The sequence below is a fragment of the Cygnus atratus genome, chromosome 10, assembly GCF_013377495.2.
Source record: "Cygnus atratus isolate AKBS03 ecotype Queensland, Australia chromosome 10, CAtr_DNAZoo_HiC_assembly, whole genome shotgun sequence".
NCBI classification, from domain to species: Eukaryota; Metazoa; Chordata; class Aves; order Anseriformes; family Anatidae; genus Cygnus; species Cygnus atratus.
Genome location: NC_066371.1, coordinates 5,953,097 through 5,977,807, shown reverse-complemented (window position 1 = coordinate 5,977,807; position 24,711 = coordinate 5,953,097). Strand labels below are relative to the sequence as shown.

General features: G+C 38.0%; 1 protein-coding gene across 1 annotated transcript in view; it reads left to right on the top strand.

The window, feature by feature from the left end:
• Window positions 1-24,711, top strand: part of TAFA1 (TAFA chemokine like family member 1) — a 317,847-nt gene that overhangs the window by 58,635 nt on the left and 234,501 nt on the right. The window contains exons 7-8 of the mRNA XM_050712786.1: window positions 9,912-10,006; window positions 11,190-11,298. The gene's annotated coding sequence lies outside the window, so the exon portion shown is untranslated. The remainder of the gene's footprint in view (window positions 1-9,911; window positions 10,007-11,189; window positions 11,299-24,711) is intronic.

Here is a 24,711-nt window from a genome sequence, read left to right as displayed (position 1 = left end):
GTCTACAAATTAAATGGTAGGAAAGGAAATGATGAAAACTTAATTCCATTAGCATAATCGTTTAACAATTTTTACCTTTACCTGCTTGTAATAACTTAGTGTAACTTCAGTTATTAGACTTTCAAGCAATGTACTCTGCCTGGAATTTATGGTTTTAAATATGGACAGGCTTCAAAATGCTGTGGTAGACTGTATCAACAAAGTTTTTCATCACACCAACTCTAAATTTTGTGTGTAAAAGTATTTATTTTTTCTTGCAAATTTTCTTCAGTTTGTGGTGACTGTAATGTCACCATCTGTTCAAGAAGAAACAGAATAAGGTGCCAGCTCAGATATGTCAGAGAGATTAAAGTACTGTAATGTTTTAAAATTTCATATTATGATAAATCTATTTGGTTTCTCTATACTGTTTGTTGTTTATAGTCAGTATTCCCAACTATAAGAGTCATATGTGAGAAACTCAAGCTTGACTGGATACTTGGGGCAAAATCTTGGCTTCAGACTTTTTTTTTTTCCTTTCTGACTTCAATTTGCAGTGTTTCTGCAGTTCACTCCAAAAATTACCTACTTATTTTGGGCCTGCTTTATAAAGCACTTCAGTTCAGAACAAACATTACCTGAGCAGACGAAGCCACATTCTGCCCAGTCCTGCATTTCAGCTGTAGCAATCACCAACCTTCGATGATTCAGCAAGAGTGATGCTTCTATGTTATCCTTGTCTAAGACAGTCTGTCAGAGACTAGATTATGCTAGGTGTAAGGTATACATACACCTTGGCACATGCAGTTTTCAAATCCAAGTTTTGTGGTTACACAATTGCACCCTTACTTTATCTAGAGCATTTTGTGTGGATTCTGGCCCTTTTGAAAATTAAATATGAACAAGCTTTTCTGCAGGAAATGCTTCTATTATTAAAATATGTATAATGGGAGATACAGCTTAAAGAGTTCCCTTTTTATGTAAAGGGATATTTGCCAAACAGATTGCATAGGAAGCAATGATTAGCAGAGCTATATCCAAGCCACTTGTTTCTGTGAAATTATCCAACATGACTGGATATCCCCTTTGGAAAAAAACAAACGGGCAGGGTGGACCAGGTCCAGCTACATTTTAACAGGATTCGCTTCTGGTATTCAGATCCATTAATCTGTTTAATCTTCTGGTTTCTAGACTCTTCTCTTCATTCAGTGTCCAAAGTACATACAAAATTTCATCTGCCATGATAAGGCCTCTCCTCTAACAGTAAGGATTAGCTGAATTCTTTCCCTTGCAGGGCTCCAGAGTTTGTCACAGTGTTAAATTTTGAATGACAAAAAAGAGTGAAACTGTGATGAAAGTGATACTTGCATCAACAAAGAGTTCTGCCATATCTCTGCATCTCAGAAAGATCTTCAGGGCCTCTGGCTTTAAAATGTTATTAGGATCTTTCCTATTCTGCCCCAAATAGAACTTCAGAACAAGAGGCAATGGACACAAACTGAAGCACAATAGGTTCCACCTAAACATCAGGATCTAAAGTTGATTCTCCTGCTGGCATGGAGCTAGTGCAGCTATGCCATGTCCAGAAGTAAGTGTAGACAGCAGAACAGGGTGTGAAGGTCTGACTGGGGAACTGTTCAGCCTTGCAGATATTTTTAGATGCCTGAATGTCTCATTTAGTATGACTTTTAGAAATACTCTTGGGGAGATTTACATAATAGTTCACTTCTGTGTGCAGAAGGAATATTTCTCAAGATTAATGGTCCAGCATTAGAAGCAGCGCTGGTACTGAGTACCTGATGAAGACAGCCAGTGAAAAGGTTAGTGTTCAGATTATTCCAAGGCTCTTCCAGAACTGTTTTCTTATCTTGTCTTCTGAAGCTGTCCATTGCTGGATAGAAGGATCAGACCCTTTTCAATATGAAAGCCTATTCTAAATACTAACACTATCAAAATAGAAAAGACACAGGAAAAGAAATGGGCTCCCACATCTAATGAAGATAAACAGAGTATTTGACAGTAAGGACCTCAATAGAAGTTATTCTGGATTGTCGTTCTCCTTCAATACACAGTTTGAATTTAAGTTTTAAATTCAGAAGAGATTTTACTCTAGCAAAATTGCCAAGCACTGACTAGTATGAAGATCTGACTCTGGCATAGCTAGATAATAAATCTACTTAATTTAACTCTAACATAAATTAGCCATCAGATTCATACATGCACGTAAACACAGTAATATTCCTTCAGGCAACAAGGCCAATTTGTGAGTGTTATCTACATAAGAAATGGATGTATCTTGACAGTAAACATACGGTATTAAAACAGTTCTTCCTTTTGTGTATAAAACATTCAGCAACTCCTGTGTGCAAGAAACCTGATGTACTTTAATTGGACATATTTTTGAGAAATAGTTATGTTTTAGAACAAACTGTCTCACTTTGGAGAGGAACCATTGCAACTTAAATGATCATTTTTTTTCTAGCTGGGCAGTACGGTTAGCACACTCTTTGTGAAAAGCAGCAGCTGGGATTCAAACAGCTTGTATGGCTTGGAGGGCAGGAATGCTCCTGAGATACTGCATCGTGAAACACTCTCAGTTCAGCAACTGACTCTGTCAGTTTAATACAGTTCCTGTATTAAGGCAAGAAAACAAGTTAAAACAAACAAACAACAACAACACAAACAAACCAGAAGCAATACTAATAAATAAAGTGCAAGTCTGTTTGTAGTATTTTAAGTTCAATCTGAAACCTAATTCATAACAATATGCTTCAATAGTTTACATTAATTGCAGTACTAAAATATCTGGATACTTTAGTGCCTCTACAAAATGAAAGTAGGAGATAATAATCTTCAAAATCCCTAAGGCTACTTTTTTTTAAGCATGTTCAACCCAGAGCTTAGCTAGCACAACGAAATGGGTGAAAAAGGTTTTAGGCATATTTAAGAAAACCTAAAATTCATAGTCACAAACCTCATGCAACGGGCAGGACTGGGTGATATATACAACCCTGTCAAAATCCTTTTTTACACTGAGTGAAACAGAGGCCTCTGGGCATGTGAGCTCAAGTGTGTGAAGAAGTGAGAAAATGTTTCTTGAACAGTTTGGGTGTTTCATAACCTGTTGAGTTTGTTCTTTTAGTTCACTTTAGGGTAGGATACCTACAGCTGTCTAAGGCACAAAGTGATGGGTGATTAAAAATTATAGAGTAGTTATAGGGAAGACAAGATCTGAGGTCAGACCTCTACATTTTAAAATAATTCTGTCTCCTGTCATGCTGTCAGTCATATTTCTATTAATGGTTGGTACCTAAAACCAGAAGGACTGGATAAGAAGTATAATGGTGTAAACCAATTTTTCTCCGATGTAAAAAGAGAGGAATTAATGTTTGACCCCTGCGAGCTGACTGGCATATGTCTGGAAGTATAAGATTTAATTGAACAGATGGTAGTACACATTACTGCTTTAGAAATGTGATTAATCATTATAAATGTTCTAGGTCCTTTAAAAGAATGACTAGAGCATCTGGCTATCCACACTTAAACAGTATACACCCACCTGACAGGAATCCATCTCCTTAACGTAGATGATACTTGTATTTCTGTTAATTACTTTGCATCTTTATGCTTCAGCTGAATGGACAACTCCTGGCACATTCTTTTAAATAAGGCAGATTCATTTTGCAGTGAGGTTACATTTAGTTTCTATTTACTGTTGAAGTTTGGCATCAACAAGAAGCACGAAGAAAACAAAAAATGTAACCTTAACCCACCAGTTTTCAAGAAGTCCGGAGATGAAATTTTTTAGCCTAAGAAAAGGCAGAGTGCCTTTGCCTGTTGTTGAGGTGCTTTTCTTCATCAGATCAGTGAGGAACCCCATCACAGCAACTCCTGGGCAAGTGCACTGCCATTAGTCCTAATGCAATCTCACTGCTCGCCATCTCATTGCAAAGTGGCTCTTGTGTTACACGTATCTGCAATCCAACTTTGTCCCCAGTCAATGAACAGAAAAGCTGCCTGGCTGCAATTCACTGCTTTTCTTGTATGTCATCCTACCACTCATGGCCACCCACAAGGTGTCTTTGAAGTATTCCTTATGCAGGTGCTTGGTAAGTGCCTAACAACTCACCTGTGATTTTCTGAGGGACACAACACGAATCAGGAGGAGATGGCTAATGCCACTCAGCCCCTTCTGCTGGGCTCATACCTTTCAGATCTTGTCCTTGGATGGTTATGAGCATGGTGATTTATTTGCCTCAAATAGATATTTTATTTTTTAGGCCTCTATATTTATCCACATTCTGTCATTTAGTTCCATCTGCTGTACAGGGAAAATTGAGTATTTTAGAATCCAGTTCTGCAAACTGCTGTCAGCTTAAGGCTTTGAGAGATTCGCAGTGCTTAAAGCTGGACAGGAACCTTGTTTTCAGTCTGGTCTCCACAGTGCATGCCTCAATTCATTTGTGTCCTCCAATTACACATTGCTGGCTGATCTCTGAAGTATACAGCAGATTTGCAGAAGATGTTCAGTGCTTGGCAGGATGGGAAGATTCCTGTGAAGTGCTCTGAGGTTCCTCTGCTTGGGAAACTTTCAGTCACACTCAAAGAAGTAAGTGATGAGACCAGCCTGAGGCTGAATGATAGCTTTCAGGTCAGTAGCCAAAGCTGCTAAACAAGTAATGTAGTCTTAACAGATAGATATCTGTATGGGCTTCTAAACATGTCTTCGTTTGCTAGAAGTCACATTAAAAGCCAAAGATACTAGGACAAGCCAGCTTGCTGTTTGTTCAACAGCTTTTGTTCAACAGACCGGTGGATTAATACTCTCTATCGTTTTCATATGACTCTAAAAGGCTTACAGAAACAAACTTACTTCAGAGGATTACCCTCTTGTTTCTGTGCATTTATAAATGCCATCTGTTCCTATCTGAGAGCTGGGTGTTATGGTAACCTGAGTCTTTTAAACTCAAGCTAATTGCAGATCTCATGCCCATAGTCGTGGATCACACATACATGTGGGTGCATAATGCTGGCATGAGCACGGTGACAGGGAACAATCCAGAATACAGCAAACCTTTGGGTCAACCTTTCCTGACACAGCATGCACAGAGAGGGCTGGTAGGAAGGAAGGAGGTCAGTCTCCTTCACACGCAATGCAAGGGAATCGAGGAATTTTGCTTGTAATACTACAATATGCCCAGAGGCCAGGCAACAAGGGCTTTGCTCTTTTGGGACTGTAAACTGAAAAGATGAGGGTGGAGTGAAAGCCTCCATGCTGCAAATACTTTTTCTGTATAAAATTTAACATACTTTGTGGGTGTTTCTTTGATACACTGGCTGATTCAATGTGAAGGTGTCACCTGTCTGGTTTACTCCATCTGTACAAAGAAAAGCTCATGATTATTACAGCCATGGAGTGAATTTGAGTCATCATGTGCACAATTCCTTGTGCATTTACCAAAATTCTTAAGTTATTCTTCATAGAAAAAAAATGGCATATGTAATAGACACCGTCTCAAATGACTTTTGCTCTTAAAAATGTCTTTCAGTATATGAGCATGTAGATCTAATAAAAGTTAACACAATTTCATAAAGTTAGACAGGTGCACAGCCTCATTCCCCATAGGTGACTGCTGTATGAACTAGTATCCTGCTACTGTTTTCCTCCTCTGTGCATCCATTAATTATGGATCAATTATTCAATTCTTTAAGAACTCAGGTGATGCTTGGGCTACTGAGTTGTGAAATTAAAGCAATGCCACAGTGAACAGGGAAGAACATGCATTTACTATACCACTATTATCCTATGATGCTGATATCCCTAGGATAAAAGCATTTTTCTTCAATCAATAATTAATCCAATTCATATGGATGTCCCGTTTCTCCACACTGCTTCTACTCTCCTTGCAAGGCCTATCAAGACCTCCTTTCTGAGTAACAATCTTTCCACATATTTTTAATGGCACAATCAAAATGTGAGAGCCAGATGCTTGTTGTTGTCCTAGGCATAATTCACTGTGGTCTACGTTTTTCGTAAATGAAGCACAGCACAATTAGCAAAAACCAACTGCTTTACAAAACGAATCTTGTAGTTCAGTAAACTTTAGCCACTGAGGATCTGCTCAACAAATAAAGTATTAATTTGCTATTTGACATACTCGAAAAAATGTCAAACCAAAATGAGAGAGATGGCTTCTCAGCTGCTGGGACCAGGATTAGCACTCTCCAGGACATTGCTCATTGTGCAGTCAGTCTCTAGCTTACAATTTCACAGAGGTTCCTGTAACATCTTGCTGGATAAGTCAGTTCCTCTTTACCTTCAGGGAGTGAAATTTCAGATGACAAGTCTTTTGTTAGTAAAAATTGTTTGCTGTTGAAAAATGTTCTGTAGCGTAAGAATGTGAATAAAATCAAAAGCAAATATTTACTCAAAATAAAAATACGCTAACAAATAAAGATAATGGCTGGCTTTTCATTGCCTTACCCTTTGTTCTCTCATCTACATCAATCAAGTTAAGCAGTTAAGCAAATTACAGGAAAAAATATCTAACACTTCATCTCTTTTTTTTGCATGGGGGAGAAAGGTGACTATTTTCAAATATCTGCCATTTTGTTAAAGTGATGTGTTCCTAAAAAGTATTGTACTCAATCCCTATCAGCTGCCATATTTAACATTGTAGTGAGAAGCCATGCTTGTATAGATGGGGATGGTTTGTATGTTTTTTGTCTACTTCAGGGCCGAAAATGGTGTCTCTCTTACCCATTTGTTGCATTAGCCTGTTGCAAGAACAACTTGTGTTCTTGTAACCCTGAGAAACATGGCACCGATACCTAAAAGACATGGTTAATTTTTAACCTGCTAGGTTATCTGGAATTCCGAGTTGAATAAAACAGAACTGTGGCCTGAAAGAAATGTTTGTGAGTCAAGCTTATGTAGAAATGAAAATGGTTATCTGGACTTTCTGTTTTGGTTGTTGTTGTTATTTGTTTGTTTGTTTTTTTTTCATTTTTCAGGGACGAAATCATGACCTTCTGTGATGGGAAAGGTTGTCTTCTCTCATGTGCTCTGGGAAGGTGTGAAATGTATAATTTGAAAGCCCATAGTGCTGCTTTTCCTTTTCTAGCATTATAAATGGCAAGAAAATTTACTTCAGGATAGTCACATAGCACTGATATTTGAATCATGCAAGTACTGTTGTTTTAGCTTGGTCTTGATTGTGGGCTGTATTTTTTTCTGTTGTTTGCTTGTTTGATATGCATGATTTAGCATAGGGTTATTGTAGAGACTTTTTTAATGGGAATTCTGTAGCATTTAAAGAAGTTGTGCTGGAACATTAGTTTGCTAACTAGAAATGAAAAGGATGAAACTTCCCTTAGTTTGTTTCAAAAACCTCAACTTACACTTCTTTGCCACTTTCTTCAGAAAAGTACTTCTCAGGTATTATAGCTGCCGAAGGATGGTGACATGGTGCAGTGCTCCGGTGGTTATTCATTCATTGACAAGCTGCCTGCTTTTGGCACTCGATTTATATGGCCATTTAAAGAGAGAAAATTCAGCGCCTGTAGACTAGACAAGAGCATCATAATGTGCTATTTCTCCATCTAATGGAAATGTCCCGGTCAACCCTACCTTCTGCCCAAGAAATTCTCCACCTTTGAAGGATGGGTGTGTTTTATACAGGATGAATCCAAAAGAAAAAACACTCTGTTTTGCTTCATAATAGATTTTTTTTGAGTTCTTATGTTATGTGTCTGCTCTAGGTCCAACCCCACTACAAGAACAGACTTGTTCATCACCACCGATGACCATACTAAGGGGCCACATGTGAAACTCTCCAGAGAAGGGCAAACCTGGAGGGAATCTGAGCACTCATTCGTTCCTCTGATCTGACTGGAAAGAACACCAGTGAACTCAAGTCCAGTCTCCTTCAGGTTTCAAATCTTCTGGAGTTGAATGCAGACATCTTCAACCTGTCTGTGCCAGAAGGCATAATGAACCTATGGATGCGTTTGCCCAGTTCCACTCCCAAGCCCAGGATTCATCTTGCAGCCCAGACACAGCAGAATCACCTTGGCTGTGAACTTATTTAGGAGCCAGGGACTAAAGTCCTAGAAAAGCTGTATCCCTGGGCCTCAGCCTGGCAGTCCTTTTAATGGGGCCAATAATATCAGCTTTAAGAGCAGCTAGAGCAATTTAGATGAGCTAGTTAGTAGAAAGTATTATTAATAGACTTTTTTTTTTTTTCTGACAGCCAAAACAGGGCTGATGCTTCTCACTGATATATATTAAATGAGTTTTTTTTTTTCCTTTTTCATGAGTTGGAATAGCATTAGAAACCATGGCAAACACATTTTTCTGATTGCTTTTTCCTTTCTTTCTAGCATCAGAATACATCACTTCGGGGACTGTGTATTATTTACTGAATTGCTTCTGTTTGCCTCCTCCAGCTACTTTGTCAGCAGTCAGGGATCCAGCCTGTACCATTTTTTCAGTCCACATCTCAGATGCACACGGTGCTGAGTCCTGCCCAGACGCTTTTGCACATTTTTCCCTGAAGTTTAATGCTACAGTTGTTCAACTGAGTAATACTCATAGCAGGAGGGGAAGGTCTTGAGAAAGAAAACCAGACAAAAAGCAGGCTCACCTCAAATATTGAAAACAGTTGGAAAAGAATTTGATTTCCATTTAAAGGGCACTTCTGGTTTGCCAGTTCTGGAGTGCAATGTGCGGTAATAAGAGATGATTATGCTGCACAATAGCCTGAGTATAGTCATTGAAGCAGGTTGAAATTAAAAAAGGTTTCTTCTTATAAGGCATGATGTAATGATTTCTGTCACACTTACAGACATAAATGAAAATAGCAATTCATTACACACCAAAACTAAGCAAATAGTTGAGGCTGCAGGTAGTGCATAAGCAATAAAACCAAAGCCAATATAAGGACCCAGAGGCTGAGTGCATTTTCTACTTTATTTATTACCTTTGATCTAGACTAGAATAGACTAGACTAGAAATAACTATCCACCTGCTCTGAGCACCCTGCCAATTATTTCAATCTACAAAACCAAAATGCAATATGAACAGCTCACTGCTTCTAGCAAAGTGCAATACCCATTCAGATATTCCTGCCCCTCCTTTTCCAGCAATACTTTAATTCATTTCTCTCTCTCCCAGTGCCAGGTCACAAGGATGAACATTGCAAGCACTGCTGATAGATGCAATAATAAACTAATCTTTTCTTTTCCTTGTTTTCAATGAAAAGTAGGGAATGTTGCCTAAAGTGCAATGAAAACACTTTACAGGGTCTGTGTTTAGAAGCAGCCTTGCAAATTACTGTTTTTTTGTTCTCTGTTCAGACTTCTCTTAAGAGACTGCTTTTCTCTTCTTTTCTGTGTTTAGCTAGATTATACAACACTTCAGCCTAACAGCTTCCTCCCTTTCCTCCATTCCACCCTTTGACTTACTAAAATGTGGGAGGAGGAGTAGCAATATTGCTTTTAGTAGGAGAAAGGTATATGAAAATCTGCCAATGTTCTTAGCTATTTAACCATCATGCCCTTGTTTCTTTTAATCTCGCTAGAAGTTAAAAGCATGAGTAAATCATGTATTATCCTGAAAGGATTAACACCTTACCAATTAACAGTTTTAACAATAAATTTAACAGGTGTTGTTATATAGATACAGACCAAGAGAATAACTTTGTTTTCCTAGACATGTAGGAGTGATGAGACTTGTGAAAGCATGGATGAAATCTTAGTGCCCTGGAAGTCAATGACAGAACTTCCTAGTGTGCCAGTACTCGGACTTTTGAACAAATTAAGTGCCCAAATCCCAGTATGCATACGTTAGGGTTTTTTTTTTTTTTTTTTTTTTAGTAAATATCATAGAACCTCTGAGCTGAAATGTAATCTTTTTTTCTCTTTCATTTCAGGAGGTGATATATAAGTAAATCTGAGAACTGGAGATGATGATGCCAGACAGAATATTAATAAAATCTCCTTACTCCTGCTTCTACCATATCTCCGGGTGAGTCTTCACAACCAGGCAGACCAGCTAAAATCTCATATATATCGCTCTGATCCCTCCCAGCCCTTGTTGCATCTCCAAAGACTGCTGGCTTCTCCCAGTATCTGGGTGTCTGGAAATGCTGCAGGCTCCCGGTGCCCAGTCTAGCACCACTCCCTCCTGCTCACCAGGCACTGTATTCCCAGAAGCTTCCTTCTGGTCAGGTTTGGTTGCTCCTTTGACCAGGAGAAATGTTCACCTTCCCAAAATGGGTACCTGACAATGGCAGTGACCTTTCAAAGGAACTTAATGCACAGAATAGGAACAAATAGGTGCTATTGCTCACAGGAAACTGAAGCCTTTGCTTAAGCAAAAGGTGTTGTACAGCCTGTTTAATACTCATAATATTGATTTTTGAGAATAACTCTGAGGGAAGCTTGATGCACAACTTAACTTATGTGTTTTATAAAAAGGCTGAAAAATGCTTCTGCATTTCTAGACTGTTTCCTTCCTCTGTTTTAGTGGCAGCAGCAGTGATATGTTGCTCTGAAGTACCTTTGTTTGGGTGCAGAACCATATTTGAAATGACATCAAGCCATCCTTTAAATACACCAGTAAATAAAAGGGAATAAAATCCAATTTATGGATACAGATTCTAAAATTCCATATTCAGTGCTCTTTAAGTATTGCAATCCTATGTTCTTGAGATTCCTTACAGATATATTATAGATTTGGAACTGCGTAAAGGTGAACTTCATTATATAGGTTCATTATAATGGTATTTCATTGGTTTGGGCTTGTGATTAATGGCTTGTTCATTTATACTTTAAGACTGGAAGAACATGATCATATAAATAGTCCTACTGAAGTTAACAGGGCTGTTCATTGAGGGAAAATGCCATTCAGGAGAACACTTAAGTGTATGCATAGCTCTAAGCATATGTTTAAGTTCAAATTAAGTCAATCTATTTGGTTTTAAGAGGACTTGACTGTGCTTATGTCCCTTGAAACATTTATACTCATATATATATAGGGTAGCAGCTGAAGTAGCCTTGGGATGTCATTAATGTCTTAAAAACAATAGTCTTTCTAAGCACTCATGACCATTAGGTAAGAGAACTGCTAGTAGTTCTGGCAGCCAGATTCAGGCCCTAAAAGCTCTGTGGTCTGACACGTTTATCAAACTTATTTATGTATTATACAGAAGTAAAGAAGAGAATTTAGCTGCGTACCAGTTGCACACAAACTACTCCCTACTGCCAAATGTTACAGACAAGAAGTTGCCAGGAAAACAGTGCATCTCAAGAGTGGAGGTAAGAGAAGGAATTTCTCTCTCTTATTTTTCTACTTAATTATTTAAAACAAAAACAGTGGATTTGTTCTGGGAATTATTTTCCTTGGGCTATTTAGGACTCTTGTCAGACTGATAAAGACTGTACGTTATGGGAGAATGGAGAATACCGTTGTGGTTACCATTTGCTGTAGTGGGGCAAGCACAGTGTGATGAAGGGACATTGCTGACACAGTAGCCACTTTGCTACATATCCCTTACAGCAAAAAGCTGCGTTGTATAAGGGTAATTTGAATACAAAAGTTAATTTATTATATTTTTGTAACAAAGACATAAAATGTCCTAATTACAAAAGATTAATACAGAACTAACAAGAACATTGTACATTATTAAATGAGGATATAGAGGTTGAAAGTATTTTTTTGCTCTATACACATAGGACACTGTATATACAAAGCCAACTATTAAAGTAAGAATTCAAAGTGTAAATCTCAAGGTCTTTCTTATAGCTAATCTATTAAGAAATGCAAAGTAAACAGCATGCTTAATCCCCCTGCTTTTTAGGTATATCTATGGGTTACTTGGCAGCACAAAGTGACGGCAAGCTCCACAGAGCATCATTTCCCTGATTGGAATGAAATTATCCCACAATTTTTCTCCCCTTGATTTCCAAAATAATTTTTACAAAAGAAATTTTTTATGTCTCTGCAGCTGCCACTGTCTACAATCTAAAGGATACTGCTACTGACCCACTTGTGTCTATAGTCCAGTTCATACCACAAATTGAACGAAAACCTACTGACTTCCATGTTGTAAGGGGTTTCATTCGTATCAAAGAAGTGCTATAGTTCCTTTGACCTTATGATCCTTTTATCTAAAGTAACAAAAATGAATAAAAGTACAGAAACGATGATTGATCAAATCTGCCCCTTTAATATTTAAGCAACCATTTTTGGACATCGTTTTACTGTACTTTTGATGATGATTTCTTAAAACTAGAGACAGGGAGTGCAAGCATAGAATGCATGAGTTTTTCCTTGTCATTTCCCAGCTATAGTCTGAACTCTGCTATATAACACACATTTGCTTCTGTCTTGAATAACTAAATTCTCATTTGCATAAATGGGATAATCCAACATTTTCTTTAAGTTATTTCTTCCAGATAGATGCATAAAAGCAGCAGATTCATATCACCATGTTTTTTTTGCTGGACACAAAACGGTGCAATTCCGAAGAAATTCTGTTGTGCCTCTTTTTTTTTTTTTTTTTTTAAGAAATGGATGGTTATGCATGACTTGAAAACAGCAAAAGTCCTTACCTTTCTGTTGGTACTGAGATCCAGTACAATGGGTAAATGTTGATTAAATGCCAGTTACACCACACTGGGCAGTGCTTTAATCAGTTTTTTTTCTATATGTTCTGAAATGAGATGCACACTTTGAATTAAAAGCTTTGGGAAAAAAAATAAAAAAAATAATAAAAAAAGACAGTAGTGCTCTAGTCAACAGGATGCAGAAAAATACCAGAAGTCTCATTCAAACATTTGTACAGCAAAGCTATGTAGGGCTTACAAAAATAGAATGTCAAAGATGCAAGCTTTTAACATTGCTGTTCTGTTTCAGTGAGTGGACATAAACATGACCTTTATGAGGTTTTGTGTTTGCCACTCGATCATCCAACATAAAACCTATTTAGTTTATAATTAGAAATATATTCTGTTCCATTCTCCAAATTCAGCTTGTACTCTGGAAGTCAAGGTGCAAACTTTGTATCCCACACATTGACAACAGAAATGAAAGCTCTATGTCAAATTAGGCCCAAATTAACACCTCAAGAACTTCAGATTCTTCAATTTCCCTGCACGAGACTAAGACTTACTAAACAGCTTGGATGATGGTGGTGCAAAGGAAGTAACTTCCATCTCACTCTTTTAAATCTCTGAGCTGGTTCTCTGGAGCCGAGAACAATTAAAATATTTTGTCACAACAGTCAGCCAAATAATGTCATTGATGTATGAAAAGAACACAGAGCATTTAAGAGGGTGGTGTTCTCATATGATCATTTTCTAACTGGAACCAAAATCTGGCTTGCAGTGGATATCCTTTATTCTCCATACAGAAAATTTTCATGGAGCTGGTGTAAGGGTGCTATGAGCAAGGTATCCCTGGATGTTTGGTTATGTCTAGAAAAATAGAAATTAGCTTCAGTCCACTAGCAGCACACCAGTAAGTATAGTTTACTAATAATAAACCTGAAAATAGACTCTGATATATACAAGTTAGGCAAGTGCCATTTGCAATCCTTTGATCAAGCAGTATTCTGTATGCATGTTCACTACTGTCAAATGGCTCAGAGTTTTTGTGGTCTAGTTTCACAGCAAAAAGATGTAGACACTTGCTTTGGAACAGCACCTAGCTTACTGTTTGTCACTTTTTACCAGATCATTTGAATAAGATCTGGGAAGCAAAATGTAACAGTTTTTGTTTGTTTGTTTTGCTTTTTTTTTTTTAATTTAAAGTTTACAGAAAGAAAGATTAGTGTGTGAGTCTTTTGAGTATTCTTATCAATTTCTTCTGTTTTGAGTTCTTCCTTGAATCAAAATTAATTCCTCTGAATGGAGATTTCCTCTCCAAGTTGGCATTTAGAGAAGCATTTCTCTAGTTGCAGCTTAGCGTGGATGCTCAGGAATAACAGAAACTTTTAAATTATGGAACTAATTATCTACTTACAGCTGATCAAACACTTTGCACTTCTAGCTGTGAGTGCAACTCACCACATCTATTGGCCTCTCCCTGGGTAAGTCTACGCTGCAGTTGCTGTTGTGAATGTTACAGAGTGGAGACACACCAAAGGCAGCATTAAACTAACCAGCCTTAGATTTGTCAGCGTGTCAGCACAAAGCTTCATGGTGGCTTCTTGCCTGGACCCATCCCCAGCTGCTTGCCGGGTGCTGGAGCCAACAAGGAGTTTGGGGATGCCACAGCTGGGCAGCTGCAACAGCTCTCACTGGTGCTGCTCTGTCCCTCACAAACTCTTTCCTCTGCTGTCTGTTTTTTGGTTACTTTAGTTATACTAAAAGCTGACTGGAGCTACAGATGGCACTTAATACTCTTAGAGGGCAAGGGGATGATGACAGCGAGTTGGCACAACATCAAATCCAAGCAGGGAAAGAGGCCAAGCAGTCCATGAAGTAGTTTGTCCCTCCATTAAAAAGTTTGAGTGTCCCTGGGTCATAGCTATGAGAAAGGGGAAATTTGTTTAGACAGGTACAGTGTTCTCCTGAGTACCTTACATCGTGAGTATTATTTAATATTCAAAATATCCTTCCCTCCCTCACTTAGATCATCAGGACTCACAGAGTTGCAGAATATAAACACAATTAATGCACAATGTATTTTTCCTTACCTGACATATGGACGGCCTTTATGAACAGTCTTTCATACAGGCTTTTGGACAGTATGAATAATCTTTCGGTGAAAATACATATTCCACGTGCAGGAGTGCAACCATTGTCATCCAGACGCCTTGGGAAACCCTCCACTAGTATTTTCTGTACAATCGCTAACTTGTGCTGTGTGTTCAGCCTTACCTATGCATAATAATAGCACAAGAAAGGCACGTGACGTTCCATTATATGTTTGTGTATAATAACAGCGCTAGAAAGCCAGATGATACTCCATATTCTCTTTGCAAGCAGAAGGGAAGAAGCAGTTGAGTCTTTTTTGTTCAGAAACATGCTGTTCTTCGCCTATCCTGATCAGCAATTGTCAGCCCATTGTTTAAATTTCCCTTGTAGTGGTCCTGTTTGCAGTGTATAACAGCTTGCTTTCTCTGACTAACAAAAAGCTTCTTTTTATTATTATTTTTCCTCCACTGAATGAAAGAATAAGGCCAAGCAATTTCTGATTTAACCTCCTGCTGCTGACTTTTCAAATTTTAAAGTGTTAACAAAAGGGACTGCACGTTTTCAGTGCTGAAAGCTCTGACTACAATGGCACAAATTTATAAAAATCAAACACAGGCAGAGAATAGCAGGTTAGAGATATGTGACTCTCTTAAACTGCTGGCCTCCTATACTGGAAATTGAACTTTCTCAGGAAAGCAAGCTGTAAAAAAGAGACTGTTCAGCTGAGTCTGAGTCCGTGTCCATTGTTGATAGATTTAGTTAACCTGCAAGGGAACAACAGTATTGACATATATCACTTTGAAAAATGCCAGCTGAATGAGATATTTTTGTTTCCTGGGTTACACGCTGAAGCCATGTCATTTGTTCTGAATTTTTTCTGTCCCCACTAACACACTGTTCCTATATTTTATGATTACGTATTCACTTTCTGAACTACCCTGGAGTTATTGATTAGATTTTTTTTATTATTATTATTTTTTTGTGTACATGAGTGTTTCAAGCAGGCTACACGAAACTCTCATATTTGTTTCCATTTACATAAGTGTTTAGATGAGAAATATAATTAGATGAGTTAAATTCTTCTCATAAAGAGCCTTAAGCCTGGCAAACAATTTTTGGTGGGAAGACTTTTGGTTCCATAGCTTTCCTCGGCTGACATCACACATGAGAAAGTGTTGCCCCCAAAGGAGAAAACTAATGAGATTAGTTACATTTGGGTGTTGCCTCAGTGAGTTTTTCCTAAGAATTAATCACTGCCTGGTCCTATGCCTTCTGAGTCTCCCTCCTGGAAGGGTAGTGAATATTAAGAGAAAGAACCTTTAAGTTTTTTAAGTCTTCAGTAAAACTATGGATGCAGCTGCCTGCTGAGGCACCTCGCAATGCAGAGTCAGATCTGGGATTTTAAGATTCGGATCTCTTAAGATTTAGAACATGATCAGAAAACCAGAATGGAATGGACAGTGTCACCACTGCTTCTACTTAGAGCTTGTTTGGTGAGAAGGGTCAGGATCAGGCTTGTCAAGAAATGTTGATGAGAACAAAGCTTTTACAATACAGATGTTCTCTTTTTCTTTCCTTCTTTTCTTCCATCCCCTACCCATGTAGGAAGCGGAGGTCTGTGTGGACAAAACCTGCACTCACAGCTGTTTGCTGACACCCCTTCAAATTTGTGTGCACAGGGCAGAAATACTTGAATAATTCATACTGGTAGGGCTCAGGGTGCTGGTTAGAGCTGACTTCTGGATACTTCCTTCCTGCGAAAGCCATCGCTTGTTATTTAGAGAGGGAGCTGATAGTGTTGCTAGCAGTTCGGAGCAGCTTTGCTCCCAGGCCAGTGCCAGAAAGCAGATGTGTGATGTGCCATATCCTTAACAGATGGACATGCCATATGCCATTAAAAATGCTTATCCAATTTTCTCTCACATTGTGGGTGAACAGCATCAAAACCTTAACAGGCAAAAAAAAAAAAAAAAAGCATTAGTTCCCTGGGGAGGTGAGTAACTCAAAGGAAGATTTCCCAAGTGTCTTCCAGAGTTTTCCTCAGTGTTGAACACTTGTGTGCCTTTCAAGGGTCTGCATGCCTGAGAGTTTGCTGTCCCCATGTTCCTGGCTGTGGGAAGTGTCCTCTCCGACTCACAGTCCTGGGATTACACTAATGCACGTCCAAGTCTGAGCTAATTTACTTTGCCTTTCCCAAGGCAGGCCTGGAGCCAGGCTCACATAGTCATGGGGCATCTGGAATGACTTGGCGTACACTGTAGCTCCCATCTTCAGAGAGCAAAGGCAAAGCTTGTACAAATGAACATGGACGTGTAGCTGCACTCCAACTTTCTTACTGGATGGAGTAGAGCAATGTTCAATGGCCCAAGAACAGCTACAGACACAATTTCTGTGTTGGTTAGGTACCCAGCTTGGATGAGACACTTCCAGGCCATATTCCAGAAGGATATAGGTACTGGGGTACTGGACCACTCCAGTGTTTTAGGCTTATACAGTTTTAGACCCATGAATAATGCTATGGCATTGTGTGGTTAAGTCATTTGGTGGACTATTGTGTAGGCTCTTTTTAATTCTGAGGAGGAAAAATTATTGTCATACCACTATTTGCTTGTAGTCCTAAACAACAAAGCTGAGATGATATAGGTTTTATCTTTTTAGGGTACGATATGCATCACATAAGGAACTAAACATAGGAAGTAGTATCACTCTGCCAACTCTGGGCTGAAAATGTTTATAATGCAAAAAGGTTGGAATTATACTGAGAGAAATAACTTTTATAAAATGTCTTGTGCTTAGGCGACTAGCTTCCTATGAGGAGCATACAGTTTTAATAGAAATGTGCCAGAGCAAGGCTGTTTTAAGGCTGACTGGTATACTGGTTTTGGTTTCCCTCTCTCTCTGTAAACTTGCTTTATTCAAATGAATGACTGGGCTTGGCTGCCTGGTATTTTAGGTGGAGGTGGTACAAAATGGGAGTTGAGGGGAAAGGGTGTGTTGAAAGTCTTCACAGGTAACATTTTTTCAGACCTCCAGCAGCTCCTGCAGGTGGCTGTGTTTCTGCCCCAGGTTATTCAGAACACCTGATGCTGGAGGATTAGGATGAATGGCTTCGATTTGGAGAGTCTGCAGCATAATGAGAGACAATGGCCACAATAAAACCTACATAGATTGAATAATGCAGAGTCAATACACGAATGGAAGTGTGTGACAGGGGTTGCTATGGCATCTCCCTTATTTAATAAAGGAATAAATAAAGGAATGGAAATCTCCATAAATTGTCTGAGCACAAATGAGAACTGCTCCTAACTGTTCTAATATATGCAGTAACATTTTTGAAAAATTAATTATCTTCTTCCTTAAACAAGAATGTTATGTTTTGATCTTGGTTAAAATTACTTTAATTTGTCTAAATCTATGCCAATTCCAGTTGAACTGTCACCAAAGCTTCACTTAGGGAGTAGGGAAATTATGAATACAGAGATTTGTATGAGTGTTTTGTTCAAATGCTTTCTGCCATTGTGTGCTGGAAGAGTAAGAGGACAAACATAAATACACCCCAAAACAAAGTTCCTTGGAGGATATGGGACCTAAATCTGCAAGAACTTGAGCCCTTAGTTTTATTACCAGTCTTGACAAAGAAGGGACAGTGACAGGATTTACTCAACATCATCGGAGCTGAAAGCAGTGCTGGCAGTTCACCTCTGAACCCCAAACCAATTCCCTAGCCAGGATGTTCCTGAGCTACAACACCCACGCTCAGATTCCAGATCACATTCTTGTGTGCTTAAAATTGGGTTCTCTAAGGAATTAACAGGATTACACAACTTGGGTGTGGAGAGATGAAAGGACAAGTAAGTTACATGCAATGAATAATTAATCCATGGAGTTAATATCTGGTTTTGCTTGTCAAACATTGATCTTCTCAATTTAACCTTACAAGCACTTGATAATATCACACACATTTGAATAGTTGTGCCCGATTTGAGACTTTCAGAGTATGTTGTTTAATTTTGTGCTGTTATTCAAATAGCTTTTTTCTTTATCTTGAATAGGACAGTGCTGAAGTTGTGCATCACATCTTGTAGGTGTTCAGATACGGAATTTATTGTCCACAAATATTTTCTCAGTCACATTTCTTATTGATAAAATCTCAGTTGTTCTAAAAGTTTCATGCAAATGAACATCAAAGGGGCATATTCTGGCAAAAAGTAATACGAAGAACATGTGGGTGAAACTTCTTAAAACGTGTTTCTCTTTCATTTCAAGATTGAGTAGAGGTTTCTCTGTGCTTGAGCATTGAGCATTTGTTACCCCTTAAATTTATAACACCCCCACATCTCCTACTGTTCCTAGAGAGTGTGTCAACCTTTAAATGAATAATTTAGAGCTAACTTAACTTTCCTGAGAACCGGTCTAATGAATAGATGTAAATGATGCCCACTAGTTATCACATTCCAGGGTACTTGGTGAATACATTATCTTTTTTTTTTTTTTCCCTGTTTTCCCTGCATGAAACAGTCCTCATTTGTGGAAATATGTTTGCTAGTAAAAATTATCCTTCAAATAATGTATGCTAACCAAGTAGTATGTTTTGTGCAAGAGGCCTTCACTCACCTGAGTCACAGGTGAGTTTGTACTTCCAACAACAACAAAGCAAATACCAGAGGACAAATGATGAATGTTTGCTTAGGAGAAAATATCTTTGATTGCCAAATGAGGCATTTTTGTGGGCCTGATTTAAAGCCTGCCACTAATCTGAAAGTCCTTATATGGGTCAGGCAGCTGACAAACAGCTTTTCCCCCAGATTTTTGTGAAAAGAGCAAACAGCTTATGGGAATATTTGAAAATAGTCAAAAGTAACAGGTATAGACAAACAAAAATCATTTGAGTTGCTCCATATTTCCTGCTATTTGTCTTAGTTACAACACAGAAAAATAGAGCAAATACATACGAAATACTTAATCTCATGAACCATGGTCCATGGTTGTAATGCAAGGAGGTTGTGGGGCACACGCTGCACAAACAAACCTCCAGAAGCTTAATAAGGGGATTGCAGGTTTAGTTACTTACAGGCGGTGAATTGCTGATGTTAATTAAAAGTATAAATAATTTGCAACAAGAGAAGGAATGGGACTGGGAAAATTATTTGTCCACGTATTGATTGTAAGTGCATTTTTCAAATTCCTCGTGATGTGATAAGTCCCACTGGTAGTAAAAAATTGGGGCCAGATCATTAGCTGAAAAGTCAGTAGCATTTGCACTGAATTCAGAAGGACTGAACAGGTTTGCCTCACCAGTAGCTCTGCTCTGTAAATCAACAAGCAAAATTTGACAGCAGAGTATTTTATTCTCTCTGTTTATATTTACTATATAAACTATACATGAAAATGTTTGCACTTATTCTCTTCCTTGGACTTGCATATCATGCTACCCTATCCATGTTTCTTTGGCATCATGTCACTTTTCAACCAGAATGTATTTTAAAATTTAACAAGAAGCCAAAATATGCTTATTAATTTCTTTTCATTTGCCCTTTAGGCTGTTTTTTTTTTTTTTTTTTTTTTTTTTTTCCCATTTAGCATGAAGACATTTAAACATTTTGACCAAAAATATATAGTAGAAAGGTTTGTACAGCAGGAAAGTTTATGGCCACCCTCTTTTGAAAAGGGATTTCACATGCACCTCGGGAAAGGACAAATAAACAACTGTGTTCACTACAATATCACTTCATGCAACTTTCTCTTGCCACTAGTTAGGCCTTAGTACACTTAGAAGGTTGCTCTTCTAATTTGAACTGTGTGAGACTTTGGCTGGAGGCTACTTCTGTGTCCCAGTGATAAAAGAAGACATAAAACAAGCTGGTGCCTGATCATTCTCCCTGGCTGTCAGTGAATCATGTTTAATAGCATCTCCATTGCAGTTTTGGCCAATTTGCTTGCAATGGCATCCTTTTCCATGGGCTTACTGCTCAGCAGGCCCTGAAGCAATCTATGAATAACTTCCCAACAGATGCTGTTTATGAATTGAAGCAAATGGCTTCCCTGTTTCTCTTTTTTCTCACTTCAATAATTTTCAGTTACATTACGATGAATATTTATAGTCCTATAGCAGTGCATAAAAATGGGAACAAGCAGACCTGTGCATTGTTTCATACGTGAATGCTGTTCTAATGGGTTTTGGCTCAATGGTTTTAATAATGTTGTGTTGATGGACTGAAAAGAGAATGCAAATTGTAGATCAGTCACTTCCATTCACTGTTTTAGCAGACTGGGCATTGACGGAAGACTATATTAGGAGCATGTATAGTGCACCTTATCTTCTGGAAATAATACACCCTCCTAATACAAGCCTACAATACCTTTCTGCTCAGCTTTATTTCCTATGAGTGATTCCAAATACATTGCTAAACACAGGATCTTACACTACTGCAGCTTGTACTAGGTTTATCAGGCTCTGGCTAAAATGTCATGTGTTTTAGAACAAAATTAACATTTAGGGGTAGAAGGTAGCCAGTGTTACAAGTGTGTCATTTCTATGAATTGGGATGGAACAACTGATTTGTGATAAGCTGTCTTTCTTTAGCAGAACAGCGCAAAATTCTTGTTCAATCCTAAAAAGGCCACTTTACAACATTTTATAATTTTGCAACAGCTCTTTAATGTTGTTTTGCCAAGAAAAGTGATGAGATTTACAACTGTATGTGTTTATTGAGTTTTTTCCAAGGGAAATGTTCTCAACACTGCTCCATTCATCTTCAAATGTCTGATCTGCTTGTCATTTCTATTAAACAATGGAGGCTAAAGAAATAATGCTTTTACTATCACAGTAATTCCGAGATTATTAAACCCATTAAATTACTGGATACACTTGTACAAATATATTGTGCAGACATATATACTACATGCTAATGTATATTTAAATACAGAACGTGTTAAATCATTCAATTTTCCATTGCTTTATAGTAAATTCATTTATACTATAAAAGAAATAGGAAATATGAATGACCACATGCACTATTCATACTGCACATCCTTAATACAACATTTTATTTCCTGGTACTGAATGTGGAAGCAGGAAACAATCTGACCAATTTCTTGTATCCTAATGAGACGGCACTCATGTATTACAACTGTTAAAATCTGTCGTAAATAGGGTGCACTGAATAAATACGACTGTTGGGCCTATTAAACTCAGACTGTGTGGTTTCATCACTGTGGGCTCCCCATAAATGAATAAAAAGCATATACCATGTTAACTTATATTGTCAATTGCCATCTTAGGAAAGTAAACTAAGACATGCACTCTGTCCTGAGTTCTAGGCCATTAAGTAGCAAAATAAACTTCTACTTCTTTAATGTTCTGAAGTCTCTTCTAAAAGGCACATAAAATGGAAGGTTGGCATTTCTAATTCACAGGATAATGTGACGTTTGAAAATGTGTATTTGTTCCATTTCTCATCAAATCAATAACCTGGCACACTGGATTACTGAGATGGTGGGATTTGGCCATCAGGGTGAGGTCTGGCTCCCCACACTGGGTGGTGGGCTCGTGCTCTTGGCCACCATGAGCATTTGGCTACAGCCTTCCCTTTCCAGCTCCTGACCCACTCTTCTCTTCTTCTCTAGGCTGTGCCATCTGCTACAATTGCTGTATAAGCTCTTGGCACTTCTTTTCTGCTCCTTTTCCGCCAGGAGAGTACAGTGTACCTGTGTCTTTCTCACACCTTTGTGATGCTTTTTCTGGCCTCCTGTAAGTGAAGTCCTACATACTGTATAGAATCATAAACGAGTCCTTCCCTTGAGACTAGATCAAATTAAGAAAGGCAACAAAACCACAGTGACAGAAAGGCCTAATTTGAAATTTTCAGCATCTTTTAAGAGTGAAAAAAATACATTTAAGTGTTGAGCAGATATTCAGAAAAATGTCTTCTCCCTGTCAGTCATACACAATGCTTCTTTATTTAATTATTCCATATAACTTATCTTCACAGTTCCTTCTACAACTCATTTCCACAGCTCCCTGCTTCTTGGACAGGTTATTGATCTAACGTGTATAGAGAAGGTTTTTTGAAGGCAGTCTTTTAATAATAACCACCTATGCACAAAATCAAGGAGCTCTTTAATGTAGGCAGTGGTAGAAATTTGATCAATGTGGGCATTACAGCATTAGGCTTTAAATTAATTGTTTCAGCTTACAATTTTGGTCGCTTTGACATCACTTCAATATCTGGTCTTTTCAGAATTTTATCATGTTGGAAACATTATCTTCATATATCACCATCAGCTAAGAAATTTTGCTGGAGAAGGAAGCAAAGTAAGTGGTATGAACAATTTTCCACTGGAAGTTGGCAACTGAACTAGATACTAGCCCTAGTTTCCAGCTCCCACAACAGTGATTTAATACCTCAAAAATCCACAGAGAAAGCAGCGAAAAAGCTCTGTCCAAAACATTTGGCAAAAAAAGCTTATAATGTGTTACAGAAGCATCACTCAAATGGGCAGTGGGATACAGAGGTTAGCTATGCTTAAAACAGAGATTGGGTCTACATCTGAGATATGTTTGATGTGTGTTTTTTGTTTGTTTGTTTGTTTGTTTGTTTTTTCATTTTACCAGAGATTTTGAATGCTGAGGACTATTGCCATTAGTTAAACCTTCATTAAAAAAACAAGTGTCGTTTTTTTTTAACCACTGGACTAAGATCAATGCTCTAGACCCAATACTCCTTCTTTGTTAACCTCAATTAGGAGGGGTAAATAGATGCTTTCTCAGGTTAAACATAAAGAATTGATTTTTTTTCAAAACAAACACCTGAAGCAACATCTAGACAGTGAACTGTCAGGGTCACACACGAGCACATTTCAGATCACACACTGGTCACCCTCCCGCTGGTCCCTGGGGACCATTGCTGCTGGCTGCAAACACCCTTCAGTAATGGTAATAATGGAGCAGGCAGTGAGTCTGCAGAGATGCAAGGGAGACAAGTGTTCTTTCCAGGAGGAGAAAATGTGTATACAAATGCATATATATTCCTTCAAAGGTGTTTAATGGTTCGCATGTAGTTGTGAACAGTTCTAAAGCTTAGTGTTTCTAATGAGTTGTTTATTACTGTGGACCTTCAATTTGCCACCCACTAGCAAGCTATAAATATTGGTCCTCTATAAATTATTAATAAAATCAACATCTTTTATCACTTTCTTTCCTGACATAAACTGTTTTGAGCTTTAAGTCCTACAGATGCTTTTAAACCTCCCCACCTTTGTACACATGAAGGAAATATTTGCTTTTATGCAATTGTGGAAGTGATTTTCCTGTGGCCAGAGTAAATTTCCTCTGACTTTTTACAGTGGATACCAGTAACCAAAGTGGCTTTGTTATTGCCTAACAAAAGGCTAGCATGCTTTACCTTTAAAAAAACATATCTTTCCTATCATCCTGTTCATCTCAGACCTCTTTTGTGATATAGTTAATTATTTTTCTCATAGACATAATAAACCCTGTTAGTACTAAACAGAGAGATTCAGATCAAGGGCTCACAAAGACTTGATTCTCAATGTTAACATTATCATGTGAGCAGGAGTTTATCAATTTGGGATTAAAAAGTTGCCACCAAAAATGTTTTAGGGCCGTGATTCATAGTCAAACCAAAATATTAGAATGTTTATTTTATTCCATAGAAAAAGCAGATGTCTTTATCTTAATTCTATGGGAATTATGCTGGAAAATAAAAAGGTGTATGTCTTTAACAAAGCTAAATTTGAACCATCACATGTGATCATTTCACCTCTTTTTTTTTTTTTCTTTTTTTTCCTTTCTCAGTGTGACGTTACTCAGATAAAAATAGCAGGATAATATCACAGATATTCTTTTACACCAATCACCAGTTGTTGCTTATCCAAATGATGTTTTAATAAAAACACACAACTGATCATTCTGGTTTATTGCTGTCAAAATTTTGTTTCAGATTTAATAAATGAAGAAGTGTGAGCAGATGTGTCATTGACAGCTTGCTTCCTTCTCTGAGCCCCATG